The sequence below is a fragment of the Hibiscus syriacus genome, unplaced genomic scaffold (genome assembly GCF_006381635.1).
Source record: "Hibiscus syriacus cultivar Baekdansim isolate YM2019G1 unplaced genomic scaffold, ASM638163v2 tig00111101_pilon, whole genome shotgun sequence".
NCBI lineage: Eukaryota > Viridiplantae > Streptophyta > Magnoliopsida > Malvales > Malvaceae > Hibiscus > Hibiscus syriacus.
Genome location: NW_024062986.1, coordinates 150,983 through 167,402, shown reverse-complemented (window position 1 = coordinate 167,402; position 16,420 = coordinate 150,983). Strand labels below are relative to the sequence as shown.

Genomic DNA, 16,420 nt, shown 5'->3' with positions numbered 1-16,420 from the left:
TTTTAGAATTTAAACCTTTAAAATTTTCTTAACTAGCTGGGCTAGATCCGAAATGACCGTGGGACAAACTCGGGAAATTCAACTTAAAACTTGAGCAAATTGGGTAATTTACTTATTTTCTTCTTACTGCTTACAGTTACGCTTTAGTCGATGCTCCAAACTAGACTTTTGCGCGCAGCAAATACCGTTAAAACTTTACCCTTCAAATAAAGGGAAGTTTCCAGCTATGTCGCATGTTTTAATTTTTCTCCATCGAAATGTTTCTGAACCCTAGGGTTTCCCCAAATTATCTCTAGTTTCTTTCCAATTTTGAAATCGTATAGAAGAGATTTTTGGCAAGAACAAACGCCAGTTTAAGCCGGTTAGCTGATTGTGTCCTTCTGCGAGGCGTGTTCGATTCTTTCAAACGATCTCCGCTTCTCATCGATCTGTTGCTCTTAATCTCTTGACTCTCCCGGTTATGGATCCTTCAAGAGGTTTTCTTAAACCCTAATTCTGTGTTTTCATTTTTTATATCTCCATTTGCTTCGAAAGGGAACAGGATCCTTCTATATGTTAAAACCCTTTTTTTTAGTTTCAGTATTAAATGTTTGATATTTTATTTTATTTCTTTGGAATGGGCAGTAGGATCGAGGTCTTTGAGAATTAGGTTTTGGGAATGTCTATGGTATTTGATGTAATTGATCTCACCAGCTTAGAAGAGACATTAGACACTAAGAACATTTGAGGTTCTTGTTACTGAAATGAAGTCTGATGTATCACCACAGCTAGCCGATCTATAACTGAAACTCTTGGGTTGCCGCTTTCAAATCCAAACGACTTTTTCTACGCTGTAAAAGTGAATAGCATAGCAAAATGCAAGATAAATGAAAAAGCTTCCTCGGTATTATTTGAGTTGTCCAGAGCTTTTAACTTTGTTCAACTCTGGCGCTTAAAATTCTGATTCCCTTTTAACTTCACAAAAGGGCATTACTTCAGCTGCCGTCAGTGGTGCAAATTCATTGATTGACAGTTTACTTCTACTATTTGGTAGGAGGTTTTGTAGCCTCAAGGTAATGAATGAAAGTTGGGTACTGGTTATCATGATGCATTTTCGTTTCTATGCATTGAATTTGTGCGTCATTTGGATGCACGGTGACGGTGGGAAGGCATTCCTAGCTCTCTGAACTGTCGGTTTGTCAGTGGACCCATAAAGGTCCAATGCCATTTTGAGGCTTCGGCTCTGGAGTCTGGAATCTTTTCTCACCATTCATCTGAATGAATTATTAATCAAATTTACGAGTTTCTAGATGATTTATATAGTAATAACTTTGCTTCTGTTTATTATGTCGATCAAAAGAGCTTATTTTCCCAGCTTCTCACCGTGCTTTAGTTTGTTTATGGTCTTACTCTTGCATTTTACATATATATGGGATAGATTTAGCCGGACAAAACTCTCTATTGTTAGCAGCAAACTACCTCCTTAAGCTTCGTTGCCAAATTACTACTCCTTGTGGATGTGCTTTTCAGCCCATCAGGTCCACACATTTACATGTCTTCATTTACAATAAATGACATTCTTTGAAGCAGTTTGTTGCTCAGTTTGGTACCTTGCATGCATTGATGTTAAGCACATCTTTGTAGTTGGAAACTTTGAAAAACGGTTTGAGATAGTTTCAGTTAAGTACCCTTTCTTCATAGGTTGAGTATCATTCTAGGGGTTATGACTGATTAAAATGTTATTAGTATTTAGTATCATTTTATATTTTTCTTATTTCTTATGTAACATGATACGAATCTTTCCATTTGGAAACAAGAAGATATCTATAGCTTTATTCTATTATTAGGATCTTTTCACAAATTAAAGTTTTCTTCAAGCAGGCTCAGCTTATGCTGCACTTATTTGAAGATTTGACACTATGTCAGATGAACATTCAGCTTTATGCTCTTCACAGAAGTATTTGTTCTTTAAGAATTGACACTATTAGTCAGTCCTATTTTGCTTGTCTTGTAGGATGTTTTTGGGCTGGTTGAGAAATAAATATATGATTCCATCTCTCGGGCAGATATGACATCAAGCTCACTTCATGGTGCTATTATGGAAAATATTGTTTTTGCTCTTAGAAAAATTCCGTATGAGCTCATGAAAATGTTGGAATAATATGTCCATCTTTTGTATTCTTTGGGGTAACTTTTAGTATGAGCTGCTGTACATATTGAGTTAAATCTACTTGAACCATATGAGAAGACACCCTCCCCTCCTCTGCAGCCTGTCGATCCTTACTGAAGATATGGGTTGAAAGCAGAAACAACACAAATCTTTAGGGCTCCTGAAAAACTTTCAGAGAAGGAGCTTTCTCTGGCTTTCTTGGTTCTTACCATCATGTCATTACGTGGATACTTGATTGGGGTTAGTCTTGCATATGTTGCTGCTTTTCATATTTTCACTCAACCAAAAAGTTACTGATATCTGTATTTCTAATTATTTATTTACTAAAATCTTTAATGCTTGATCATATTGTTTGATATCATCTGGTTCTGGTTAAAAACTCAAGGCTGGTGTTACCCTAAATTAGTTGACAACTCTGTGACTGTGTTCTCATAACTAATATTTTCTGTGTGTATGTACTTTGCGTTCTTGACAGCAATTTTCTTGGGGGAGGGAGTTATTGGGTGACCCGTGGTTTGAAACAAGGATTTATTAGGCTGGAAAAAAGAAGTCTTAACAGCAAGGTTTTGAGGCTATTAAGCTCTTTGGTGTTTGGCCCGAGTAGGAAAAAGCTTTTGGGTTCAGTAGCATTCTTGGAGCTTGTTAAGTGATCTTGACAGTAGGAGTTTGGCATTTTTAATTTGTAGTCTTGCTGTTAAGGACCGGTTTGCACATTGAAAAAATAATTTAAACTGTTTGTAGCGATTGAGGCAGAAAGGATGAAGAAAATAGAAGAAGAAGTAGAATGTGAAGAAAATACTCATATATTTCTCATTAAAGGAAAAACAGTACATCAGCAAATCTATATATATTATTTATGCATGGTACTATCTAACAAACTCCACCGTTGAGAGTAACTGATCCATCACTATCAGCAATTCGGTCTTCAGGTATTATCCAGCCCACTATTTCATATCTTCTGTTGGCCCAGTTCACTAACTCCACTTACATTCTCTTGGCCCAGATTATCTCTATTCTAGTCTGTTCCCACAACGCATGCCTGGTTGTCGTTTCACCCTTTGACCTTGCCATCTTCATTGACTACCCTTTCCCCTCGTGATACCCCCAATTCTTCCAATCCCTAATTTCTTCCCTCTTTCTTTCCAAATCCCTAATTCCCCTTCCAAGTTCATGACACTGTTTCTGGATAATACTTGCTTTTATGCATGCATATGTTAAATATATGACCAAATACTTGAAACTTGTAAATTATTGAAAGTAGCCAAACAATTAAGGTGTTATAATACTTTTCTCTCATTAAAATTGTTAAAACTTTAAATGTTTAAAACAAAAATCTAAAGAGAATATACTTTCTAGTTTATTTTGTTAATTTTAACTGTAATGAACCCTGTGATAACCACTTATTGACAGTTTTCTTTGAAAAAGAAATAGCTTGCCTTGTCTAATTCGTAAAACTTCTCTTGCACAAGAACTGAATCAACTGGGTTAATGAATTAATATCAAATAGTACGATTGGGATGGAGAATGTTTAGGTTTATGACACTGGTGCAGCTGCCACCTAGTGATACCTCAAAATATTAGAAAGATCGTAATTTTGATGCTGCTGCTACAACATTCATCAGTTTTAAATTTATCTTTGATCTTGGTTTACCTAGGAACTATAGGGGGAAAACGTATTTGCTTGCAAATCTATGAAAGAGAAAAACTTCTTTATATGGTCTCATACTAATTGGCTGATCTATCTTGTGGCCTAGAGTTTTAGGCTGATGAAATTTATCACATGATAAACCAGTTGAACCGAGTCACATGATTATTTGGTCAACATTAACGAGATGAACTTGCTATAGGAAATTAATGCAGAGAAAGTCATTGATGCTATTAACGGACTGTATTTTATTCAATGAAACATGATGCTTACACGGTAAATAAGATTTGGGCAACCATGAATTCTCAACATGCTGACAGCTCAGATTTCATACTTAACCGTTTGCCAGCCCTTCTTTTTAGATTTCCATATTTTCAAATATGATGATTACATTCTCATGAACTAGATCTTATCTCTTCACATTCTTAGCCGTTCATCAGATAGAAGATATATAGAAACAAGAAGATTTTTTTCCTTCTACCAAAATGCAGGTTTGATATCGCCTGTGGGTAAGTAACTAGCATGTGTATATTCTTTTACTCCATTTAGATTGATGCTTTTGACTTTTGGAGTTTACGTCATATGACCTCTGATTTAACTGAAGATATTGGATAAGTTAATATCATGGGAGACCATGATTCTATTACTTCTTTACGTCTGTAAATTCTTCTCATTGATTGGGTTCACAAGTATCACCATCCTTGGGATATGATGTTACATCTGCTATATTTTGTGTATCTGATATAGTTCCATCAACTATATTGTCAAACAAACTTGGGGTCTGAGTCTTGTGATGCCCGTACAGATATGACTTCTAGTGGGCTTATATGGAGAGATTGGATCCTTTCTTTTTGGGGGTCCATGATGTTGTAGACTTTTGTGTGTGTGTGGTGGGGGGGGGGGTTCATCAATAACCGGTAGGAGTTTGTCATATTTGCATAAAGCTCACAAAAATGTGATAAGATTTGTGGAAAAACATTAATGCTATTAGAATATGGTATTTTTGTTTATGCCATAAGCCGGAAAAACTTTCATCAGGTGGATGTCTTGAGTAATTTTTTGGTTCAATGTCGTAGCTCATCAATATCCTGTTTACCCATCTCTTCTACTATAGCCTTAGGTTTCGTCAGCATTATCTATTGCATATACTTATTATTTTATGTAAGTTGTTTTCAAGTTGGTTGTTTGGATGCCCAAATTGAATATGCATATATGCTTCTGATGGTGAGAACAGTGATACATATGGGCAGCTGTTGAATATTGTGAATTGTTAATTTATTTCTCTAGTATCAAAACTGGTTTCATATTTTTAAGACTGCTCATAGATTATATGTGTATCTGAGAAAACTCTCCAATGGTACGGATTTTTAGTTACCTTGAATTCTGTTGTAGAACATTATAATTACGATTTTATTTGGAATTGAATTGTTCAAACGATATTAAAGGTAAAGTGGCCAAAAAGTACGATTAGATAAGCATATCCAGGCAGCTTCTTCTACCTACCAAATTTTGAACGCTTTTATACTATAGAAAACAATGATGCTCTTGGTAGTTTTCATCCATATGGGCTCATCAGTCATCTGGATGCTGATAACCAAGCACACCCACCCTGTCTAAAACCTTTCTGGCCAACCCAGGGTGCTGGTGTCTCCTTCCCGGCCATGCAACCATGAATTCTCAACATCATTTAATGCTAGCTGACAGCTCAGTTTTCGTACTTGAAAACAGTTTGCAAGCCCTTCTTTTTACATTTCTATATTTTCAACGATAAGGATTATATTCTCGTGAACTAGATCCTATTTCTTCACATTCTTAGCCGTTCATCAGATAGAAGATATAGAGAAACCAGAAGATTTTTTCCTTCTACCAAAATGCAGGTATGATATGGCCTATGGGTAAGTAACTAGCATGTGTATATTCCTTTACTCCATTTAGATTGGTGCTTTTGAATTTTAGAGCTTTAGTACTGTATAATGGAGAACTTATCCTTTTTGCAATAAGTACAATTTTTAAATTTTCTTAAGTGATTACTTAGGAAAATATCAGGTAAATTAAAAAGAGAATTATTGTCAATGTATCAAAAAGAAACTCTTAAATTTATATTGATCAAATAAACATGGTTACGAAATAAGTCGTCATTGTGATGTAATGTTTTCATAACTTCTCCTGACCTCTTTAATTTATTAGGGGCAACCAAATTAGGTAATACATTAAAGTGTGATATAAAATACAATTCTGCACATGGTATGATATGCAATATATAATAAAGATCTCATCCAGTAGGGTATGGGAATCTCTGTACTTTTTAACATAATTGTTGGAAGGAATACGCTTACTGCAAGTATTAAATAAAAGAGAATGAAATCCTTTACACTTAAACACGAATCTTATAAATATATCAATATAATTCCATTTGAGGTTAAATGATAATTTTGGAAGCTTCTTCAAGTCTACACACATATATATACACAGTATATATAGTGAAAATCCAAGTAATCCGTGAATCCCAAATCTCTTATTTAAATGCAGCCCACACAAGAAAATTCGCTGTTTAATATTTAGGAATATCTTTGATGTTAGTGGCATACATGTTTCTATCTCTTGTATGATTATAATTTTATGTATTCCATTGCTAATAATAGTAATAAGAACAATAATTATAAAAGTTGATCTGTTTTTTTAATAATTATTCTCTGTTGTTAGGAAAAAGCTTGGACTAACCTAGTTTAGTTACGCGGTTAAGTTTTGTTAAAGTTTGTTTAAAGGATTTTCTATTAGATCTTTATATTGTTTTGTTGCGGATGGAGTTATTGCGATAAGGTGGTGAATCAGCAGTTGTGTGGGTTGGGCAGGGCCATTGTTGACTTGTATTCACGGGCTGGGAATATGGAACTTTTGTCGACAGTACTGTGTTCCTTTTAAGCTTACATGTAATTAGGGTGTTTTCTTATTGAGTCGTGCTCAAGCAGTAAGAAGCTTGAGTCTGACAGTTTGAGCACGACTCGAAATTGAATCTTGATCGAGTATTAAGTTTTACTTTTAAAATTTAAGTTCGACCCAAAATTAGGGTGTAATCATATTGAGTTGTGCTCAAGAAATCAAAGCTTAAGCTTAAAAGGTCAAGCATAACTTGAAATTCGAATCTTGATTAAGTATTAAGTTTTACTTTTACAAATTGAGTTCGACTTGAAATTAGGGTTTCATCATTTTGAGTCGTGCTCAACCTGAAAATGACCGCTGTGTAGGTTTGGGTATGAATCATATGATTAATATAGGTAACCCTAGTTAATTAGGGACATAAGGTGGCTTATCAATTACTCTTATTAATAATTCCATTGAAAATCTTAATGAATATTCAATGAAAACTAGGCTACGCTTTGCAGCAGCTTGTTCAAACACTCGATAGTTTTTTTTTTCTTAATCAATTTATTGGGTTGATTATAGGTTGGTTCATAGGAATTAGGAGCTACCTGCCAAAATAATCATAATTGATGTGGTAGAAGAAAAGGGGTAAATTTGAATATAGAATCTAAAATGATTTGGGTTTTGGATTAGGGTTTTTGTGTGGATCCCAGAGTTTAAATCCAAGGAGCAATCAAAGACTCGAAGATGTTATAATTAGCTTAGGTAGATCTGATTGATGGCTTCCCTTAATTGCAGATGCATGCTTCTTTAGTTTTAATAATTATGGGGGACGGTAGGCCATAGCTTAACATTATATACATATGGAATCTCGGATTGATTGATAGATACATCATGTGAAAAAACTTGTTATTTTGTCAATATATGGACAGCAAAGCAGCTCAAGATAGAGACGCGTCTTCTTTGTCTCAATGTCTTTTCACAACATCTAAAATTAAGCAAATGTAGATGCTTTATATGATGTGGTATAATAACTTTTCCTGTAAATAAGCACAGTTTCTGTTCTAATTGATTTATATTTGCAAGTAGTATAAGAAAATCTGGAATGCATGCATCTGTTAAGTATATGTTTGTGATTAATTCAGTTTCATCTACTTTGGCGTGATTCTTGAGCCTTTCTTGTCATGAATTACTCGGGAAACAAACCAGCATATTTCGCTATACATCAGTGCTTGAGCACCAAAATTATAGATCAGTTGGTTACAAAACTAAGTTAAATCAAGTAAGCCTTTCCCAGATCTAGTTAGTTATTATTTTAGATTTAGTAAGCTAGCTATGATATTGTATGGTAGGGTTGTTTAGGTTTGGATGTGTACAAATAATTTTGATGGAAAGTAAAATAAAGGAAGAGAATCTTTACTTTTGCCGGGAAAAAGTGGGTTTTCAAATCTTTTTTAATCTTTTCTTCAAAGGACGTGTCTGGGTTTGGGGTTCGTCCAAGAACATTTTGCGGCGGATGCTGGCGTCTTAACGTTCATAATAAATCCACCTTTAACCCTTCTTCTCCATACACGCTTTCTCTGCCATCACATTCACAAAATCCTTGCTTATAATCCTTTTCATTTCTATTATAATAATTCTCCACTTGTTGCCTCGTCAAGCATTATGTGAAGTTTACCATTGATCTTAAAAATATCTTTTAAAAAAATAAATATTAAAATATATCATGAATCTTAATAATCATTGATTGCCATTTATCAAGGGTTAACTGGAATTGATTAAGGATTGATCGAATTTTAAGTAATTATTTAGATTCAATTTTCGTTGTCAATTATTTTTTATGGATAATCTATAGTTTGAGTAAAATTTCGAAAGTTATTTTTAAACAATAACAAATACTATTAGCAGAGTATTTGTTTTCATGAATAGTATTAAAATCATCTTAAGAAATGGTATTATATATTATTTTTAAATAATATTAATTTTATTTTTAGTATTTTAATATAAAATATAAAAAAAATTCAAAATATTTTGACATGTCAACCGCCACCTTTACCACTATGGCACGATGTTTATTATTAATAATTTTACGATACAACCATTAGATAATATTGTGAAATCAAATGACAATATTAAATTTTACATTACCTTTAGTAATATAACATTATCCGAATTAAACGTACATTTATAGTCAATCAAATATATAATTAATATTCAATTTTAACTGAATTAATGTTATGAATTAACCGAATATTAATTTAATTAATTTTTTTACTTTTATATAATTTTTAAATAAAACAATTAAAAATTTATTATTTTAAAATCTAATCTAATAATGAACAATGTATAAACATTGGAGCATATGTGAACTAAAGAAATCATAATATATCATGACAAAAATTGGAAGGCAAAGCACGGGTTTTATGAGTATTCTGTATTAGGAAGAGGAAGGAAAGAAGAAAACTAATGATTTTATTGTTGGGTAAAATACACAAATGGTACCCCGACTATAGGGAACTATTATTTTAGTCCCTCAACTATTAAAAGTTATAAATGGTCATCCGAGTATATAGTGTTGTTTTGTTGAGTCTCTCGACTATTAAAAGTTACAAAATAGTTACCTGACTATTCATATGTTCCAAACTCATCCTTTTTTGGTAAAAACAATTGGCAGTCGTGCGAGCTTGACGTTAAAATGTTGGTTGTGATATGATAGTCGTTTGATATTTTGGGATCAGATTTTAGCATATCACACTCAACATGTTAACGTCCAGCTCAAACTGCCTTCAAATGTTTTAACAAAAAAGGACGAGTTACAAACATATGAATGGTCAGCGACCATTTTAAAACTTTTAATAGTCGGGAGACTCAACATAAAATGTCCTATAGTCAAATGACCATTTTATAACTTTAAATAGTTGAAGGACTCAACAAAGTAACACCCTTTAGTCAGGGACCATTTGTGTAATTTACCATGTATTATTTTGGTTTAAGTTGGAGTATTAATTAAAATATAAACAAATTGATTTTGGTTTTGCTTGTCAATTCAATATCCAAATCTTAGGATAATTATTGAATATTTTATAGTTCGTTTTACGCTTAAATGCTTGGTATACTTTTTTGCTAAGTGTAAAGACCCTGATTTGATGTTCATAACTATTAACTAAAATTTAGGCTTAATATCTTAAATAGCTCTTCTATTTAAGTTAAAATTTTGCTTTGATTATTTTTAGGATAAACTACACCTATGACCACTTAATCATGGGAAAATTTAATTTTAACTATCAATCTTTGAATTTTGTCAATTAGATCACTTAATTATTTAAGTGTCGCTAATCAAGCCATCGGTCGTTAATATTTAACGGATGAGCTGACATGACTATTAAAAAATTAATATAATTACATATTTAACCTTCAATATTTATATATTATATCAATTTAATCATGATTTTAATTTTATTTTAAAATATTAATTTACAATCAGATGGTAACGTCACGATAAAAGAAAAATTAGCAAGAATATATGCTATGAAAATTTTAATCCTCCCTGTCTTGGGGTGGGGAGAGACTAAGTGTGAGAATGTTGTCATGGAAGCTGAGAGTGATGTAAGCTGATGGACAGGGATCACAACTGAAGAAGGAGAAAACTTAAAGATAACGTTTTGTAATTTTTATTAAGATACTCTCAAACTGTATTACAACCAGCTTATATATAGAAGTTGTGCCTTCAAGCTTACTCTATCTCTATAACAAATTCATAACAAACTCCAACATTCCTTAACAGCCATAACAACTCATACACACACAATGCCCATATTAGGAGCACACGTTGCATATTCTAGAATACAATCGTGCATTCCAGACTTCATATTCCAATACTAAGGCATGATATAGCCATTAAATCGATCGAATTTTTGTGATATGAAATACAACATAATGTATATAATTTATACTAAAGTTAATGTCAGAAAAAGAATGGGAATAAAAGTGAGAGAAATGGGATTTGAACCCAAGCTATTTAGGCACAATGGGATTTGAATATCCTCTTTGGGTAATCTTTTAAAGGTTTATTAAGGTCCTATTTTCAATTAGTGAATCTCTTCCAATAATTTGATGTTCAAACATGATCATGTCAATTGTGGAATAATGTTTTTCCTTGAATGAAACGACGCTGTTTGTTGTCTGCTCAAAACCAAAAAGAGAAGTGGCACTTATGAATAATAAAGGTCTGGACAAGTGCCGGACAAAACTGTATTTGGACTTTTCTAACTATAATTATATATTATTATTTGCCCGTTGATCACGTTTCGTAAAATTATATTAAATTATTGATTAAACTAATATTTATATTAAAAATACGATTAGTGTGACGATTAAACAGTAGTTGGCGTGTAATGATTTATCTTTTAAAAAATATTTCTGAGACAAAATTAAATTCTATATTAAATGTTTACAATAAACGTAACTAATTAACTGAACCGTAATTAAAAAATGACTTTTCCAATCATAAAAATGAAATGATATTGCACAAAATTATCAAATTTACGTAAATAAAATATTAAATTGTAATTTTTTTTTTGAAAAATTACACAAATTGTATTATGAATTAAAACGTTACTTTGACATAAATATTAAAACGTTACTTTGACAATTACACAATGTTTTACACTAGAAATTAAAACATGACATGAATATTTTATTAAAAAAATAGCTTTGACAAATTACACAAAATGTATTATGCATTAAAACAAAAATCGAACATAATATTAACAAACAAAATATTAACTTAGTTGAACCGTTATAAATAATAATATAAAGTACCATATGATAAAAAAATTACAAAAATAAATACTTAAATGTGTCAAAATTAATCTATATAAAATAAATTATCAGCTCGTAAAATTACAAAGAATAATATAGGACGAAAACAAATGTATTTATTAGAAATATTGACATATCACATGGCAAGCCATGGAATGGAAAGGTTTAACTCCATCCAATTGGGTAAGCATTTTTCATGGTAATTTCATCAATTTCATGGGATTTAATAGAATAATATAAATTTTATAGTTAAATACCTTAATTATCCTTCAAAGGTATAATTTATATCCATTTTTAGGTGTCCAACATGTGTCTTAGGATTTGAAATTGAGCAATTCTCTTAACCTTTTTAAATAATACGTAGCGATTATAAAGTAGTATTTGTTCAAAATATTTTAATTTAAATGATTTTTAAATTAAGTTATAGATTATTATTAATGCATATAAACACTCAATATATGGATAGTTCATTTTAAATAAGCTAGTTATTTTTAAGAGAAATTTATAATTAAGTAGTTTTTTTTTCAAAAATAAAATAAAAATCAAAGTAGATTTTTTAAAATGAATAAATAATAATAATAATAAATGAAAATATTACAAATATATTAATATCTTTCGTCGAAAATACGCAGAATATTGATATTGGACTCAAACATATTTTTATTAGAGTTAATTATACATAAGCTTTTTTATTTTAAATTGATTTTTAAATTTTTAAATATTTTATATCAGTCATTAAATTATGATTTTATTTTAAATTAGTCTCTAAATTTTAAAATATAGTATATCAATTGTCAAACTATCAATATCATTCTATTTTGATCATTATGTTAACATATTATTCATTCTACTAGTTTTTGAAGGCCTTGAGAATTGAACTCATATTTTTTTAAGTATTAATATATTTTTAAGGTCTTAAGAATTGAACATGTGATCTTGTAAAAAAAAAATTAACCTATTTTTGAATTTTTTGAATTTTTGAAAAATCAAGGGTTCAATTCCTAAGAACTTAAAAAATAGATTATTTTTTAACTAGTAAAATTAACACACATTAATAGATTATCAAAATGAAATAATATTGATAGTTTAAGGATTGAGATAAAATGTTTTAAGGTTTAGGAATTAATTTAGAATGAGATCATAGTTTGGGAATTAATATATAATGTTTTAAAAATTAAAACGAGTGATATAGTTTGGGGACATCTTATGCAATTATCTCTTCTTATTATTGTATTGAGTAAAAATTAATAAAATAAAGAAATATTAGTAAAATAAAGAGAAGAGATCGAAGCATACCAAAACAAGTACCGTTAAGTAGATTCTCCGGTGTGGCAATCAATCATCCAGGTAAACGATTAACATGCCAACTAAGCTTTTCCTTGCTCACGTTAATAGTGGTTAACGTTGAGTGAGTTACAAATCGATAATGTTTGTGATCAATTTGTAACTTTTAAAACTTCAATGAGAAAAACAAAAATTTGCTCAAACAATAATGATCATTCTTATAATTTACCCTAATTATAATTGAGTAAGGGGGAACATTAAAAGGTGTAGAAAAGAAAGAGTGGAATGTCAATACCAAATAGTCATTACAACAATGAAACCATCATTATTATTATTATTATTATTATTATTATTATTATTATTATTATTATTATTATTATTATTATTATTATTATTATTATTATTATTATTATTGGTTTGTAAAGAGGAATATGAAGCCGTCACTCATTGTCCAATGATACATCAACTTCCCTCTCCTAATATTAAACAAATCATAAACCCTAATCCTATAAACTCACACTCATTTTAAAATAGTCTGCAAGTTTTATCTTGATTTTATTTCGAATAGAAAACATAAATATTTTGAATAAATTTCGCTACATATAACTCGGATATATTTTATTTTTTAAATTTGATTGTATTTTATATTAATTTAATTTTAATTATAATTGTTTAGACACTATATATTTGCAATTGTACTTATTATACTCATAAAATCCAAAAATAAAAATAAAAAAAATGTAAGAAGGTACTTTAAAATGAAAAAAAACACTTGTAATAACTCGGATATATATTTTTAAATTTATTATTATCTTATCTCAAAAACGTTATACCTAAATTTCAAATTTCTCTTAAATTTAATATGTCTTACTATTAGATTCGACATTATTATATACCTCTTTAAAAGTATAATTCAGATTTAATTTTCTGATAGGTTAAAATTTTATTATAATAATAAAACTTTTACACTTGAAAGTATAATTTTCAACAGAAAATAATTATCACTTTTAATTATTGATTGAACTAACCTGAATGGATAATCAAATAATATTATTTAATAATAGCGATAAGTTCATCGTTATTGGACCTCACATCAAAGGCAATCCATCAGCGTCGGCCTCACTAGTTTGAATCCGTCAAATTTTTTTTCTTATGTCATCAAAATTTGATAATTTGGACCCTCTCTCCGATTATTATTACTAATAATTTATTATAATCAGGGCTCAATAATTGAAATTTATAGACATTAATTTTTAAAATAATTGCTTTTATATGAATTTTAATTTAAAACTCTCTTAAGCATATCTTTAAATATCACTTTAATCCGTGTTTAATTATTAGTTCAGATTATTTGTTTGTTCAGATGATTTAATTGATGGAAATATCAGACCAATTAATTATTACCCCAAATTATTGAAAATAAATAAATAATTATGTTTAATTAATCATGCCAGCCGTGACCCTTGGATTTTTTTGGCATGTATTTTTTTTTACAATTATTATTATTTATTCATCATTATAGCCAATGAAATCAAGCTATTTGGTATAATAATAAAAATAACGAATTGTTTAAATATAGTACTGTTGAATTTGAATATTTCATTTATAACTTCACTTTTCTTGTATCACTGGTATACATTGATTGATCAAGTAATACGAATCATATAAAGATTTATTTTTGGGTAAATTACTTATTTAGTCACTTGATTATTTTGATGGTTACATTTTGATTATTCAACTATTTTTTTTAAATTCATACTTAAAATTACATTTTGATTACATGCCGTCAAAAAGTTAGTGATGATGTTGATATGTCACTATAAGATAATGTCATATCATCATTGAAAAAAAATAAAAAAATTTACGTCGGTAGTTCTGTTAGTTTTTTTAATGCTGAGTGACCAAAATAGAACCAAAACATAACGTTACATATAATTTTAAAAAAATGATTGAATGATCAAAACGGAATTTTTTAATGATTTGGATATTTACATACAAATTAGTAAATTAAACATATTAATATGATATTGATGGATCAATATTTGAGTTTTTTAAAAGTCAAATGAACTTTAGTTTGGTTAGCAATTGGTGTTGCTATATAAGGATATGGATTCAAGTGTGTAATATCCTAATATAAATCAAATGATTTTAGGGGTTAAAAAGATATTTGTTATTCCTAGAGATTTCGGGTTCGAGCACAACACATGTAAGACTGTTTGAACATTCATTGTCAAATGAATGAGAGTCTTTTGAATAGATATTATAATAAAAAAAGTTTGTAATTTCCTTTTATTTATTAGAAACACAAAATTGAATTCTTTATTTTTTTATGAATATAACATAAAATTACGTGTTGTCTTACTAATATAGCAAAAACTTGAAACTCTATTCTTTCGCAAAGAATAAAATATATATTTTTTGATTAAGTCTTAACTCAATTGATATTTATGGTGGTTGTAGTTTTTAATGTACTTAAACGTAGTGATTCGATTTTAAATATAAACCAAATTGTGATAAATATTCAGAGGAATTAAATGATCTAAATTAAAAATATATAAGAACTTCTTAAATACTTAGGTGACGTTTGGTTCGCTGGAATGTTTCTGAGGGAATTAGAATCTGTGAAGGAATTGGAATCTGAATCTGAAATCTGTTTTGTTGGCAGGAAATTGAATTGGAATTCAATTCCATATTTTGTTTGATTCACAGACATGTTAGATGAATTTGATTTCAGTAATGTAAAATGATAGAATTGTCCTTCTTGTTTTTTGCTTAATTTTAGTTTGTTTTATAACTTACATGTAGCAATATATTATAAAAATTTAAAAAATATTAAATTTTCATTTTATTGTTTGATTATTCATTTCAATAAATTATAAAAACCATACTAATAAACATCATAAGTTAAAATCATCCCAATTAGGGATGGCCATAGGTCGGGTTTTTGGTCCACCCGACCAGACCCGAGAACAAGAGAACCTCCACCTGAGGCCCGACCCGACCCGAATATATGAATTAGAAAATAGACTCGAAATAATAAAAAATATTTTTTATTCAATAAAAACAGTGACTTAATTTAAAAAAATTATATATAGAGAGGTATTATTGTAATTATTCTTAAATATATAGGTAAAATTATATTTTTTTTGGGTCGGGTCGGGTATTTTTCACCCTAAACCCGACCCCAACTCGTATATCACACTTAAAAAAATCTGACCCGAATATCAAAATTAAAAAAATCCGATCCGAACCCGAATTTTTTTAAAAAAAACACACAACCCGAATATCAAACTTAAAAAAACCCGACCCGAAACCAAATTTTTTAAAAAAAAAAATTCAACCTGATCCCGAATTTTTTTAAAAAAAATCCGACCTGAATACCAAAAAATTGATGAGGGTAGTATGATCAAATTTCACATTCCCTCCTCCAAAGAATTTCAATTTCATCATGTTATGGACGGAATTTACTTTCCTTCTCTTGATGGAATTGAATTCCAATTCCCCCTTTGAAAACTTGAACAAAAACATGGTAAAGTGGTGGAATTGGATTCCAATTCCCCTAATTCCAAGGATTCTAACGAACCAAACGCCACCTTAAGCTCAAATTTAAAGATAAAGATTAATTTATTTAATATTTAAATAGAGAAATTATAATTAAA

At 29.8% G+C, this 16,420-nt stretch overlaps 1 long non-coding RNA gene across 1 annotated transcript; it reads left to right on the top strand.

Annotated features, from left to right (window-relative positions):
• Window positions 1-141: 141 nt before the first annotated feature.
• Window positions 142-2,935, top strand: LOC120153620. The gene is made up of 3 exons (XR_005518806.1): window positions 142-476; window positions 1,994-2,389; window positions 2,625-2,935. It is a non-coding gene; the product is annotated as an uncharacterized LOC120153620 (long non-coding RNA).
• The last annotated feature ends 13,485 nt before the right edge of the window (window positions 2,936-16,420 follow it).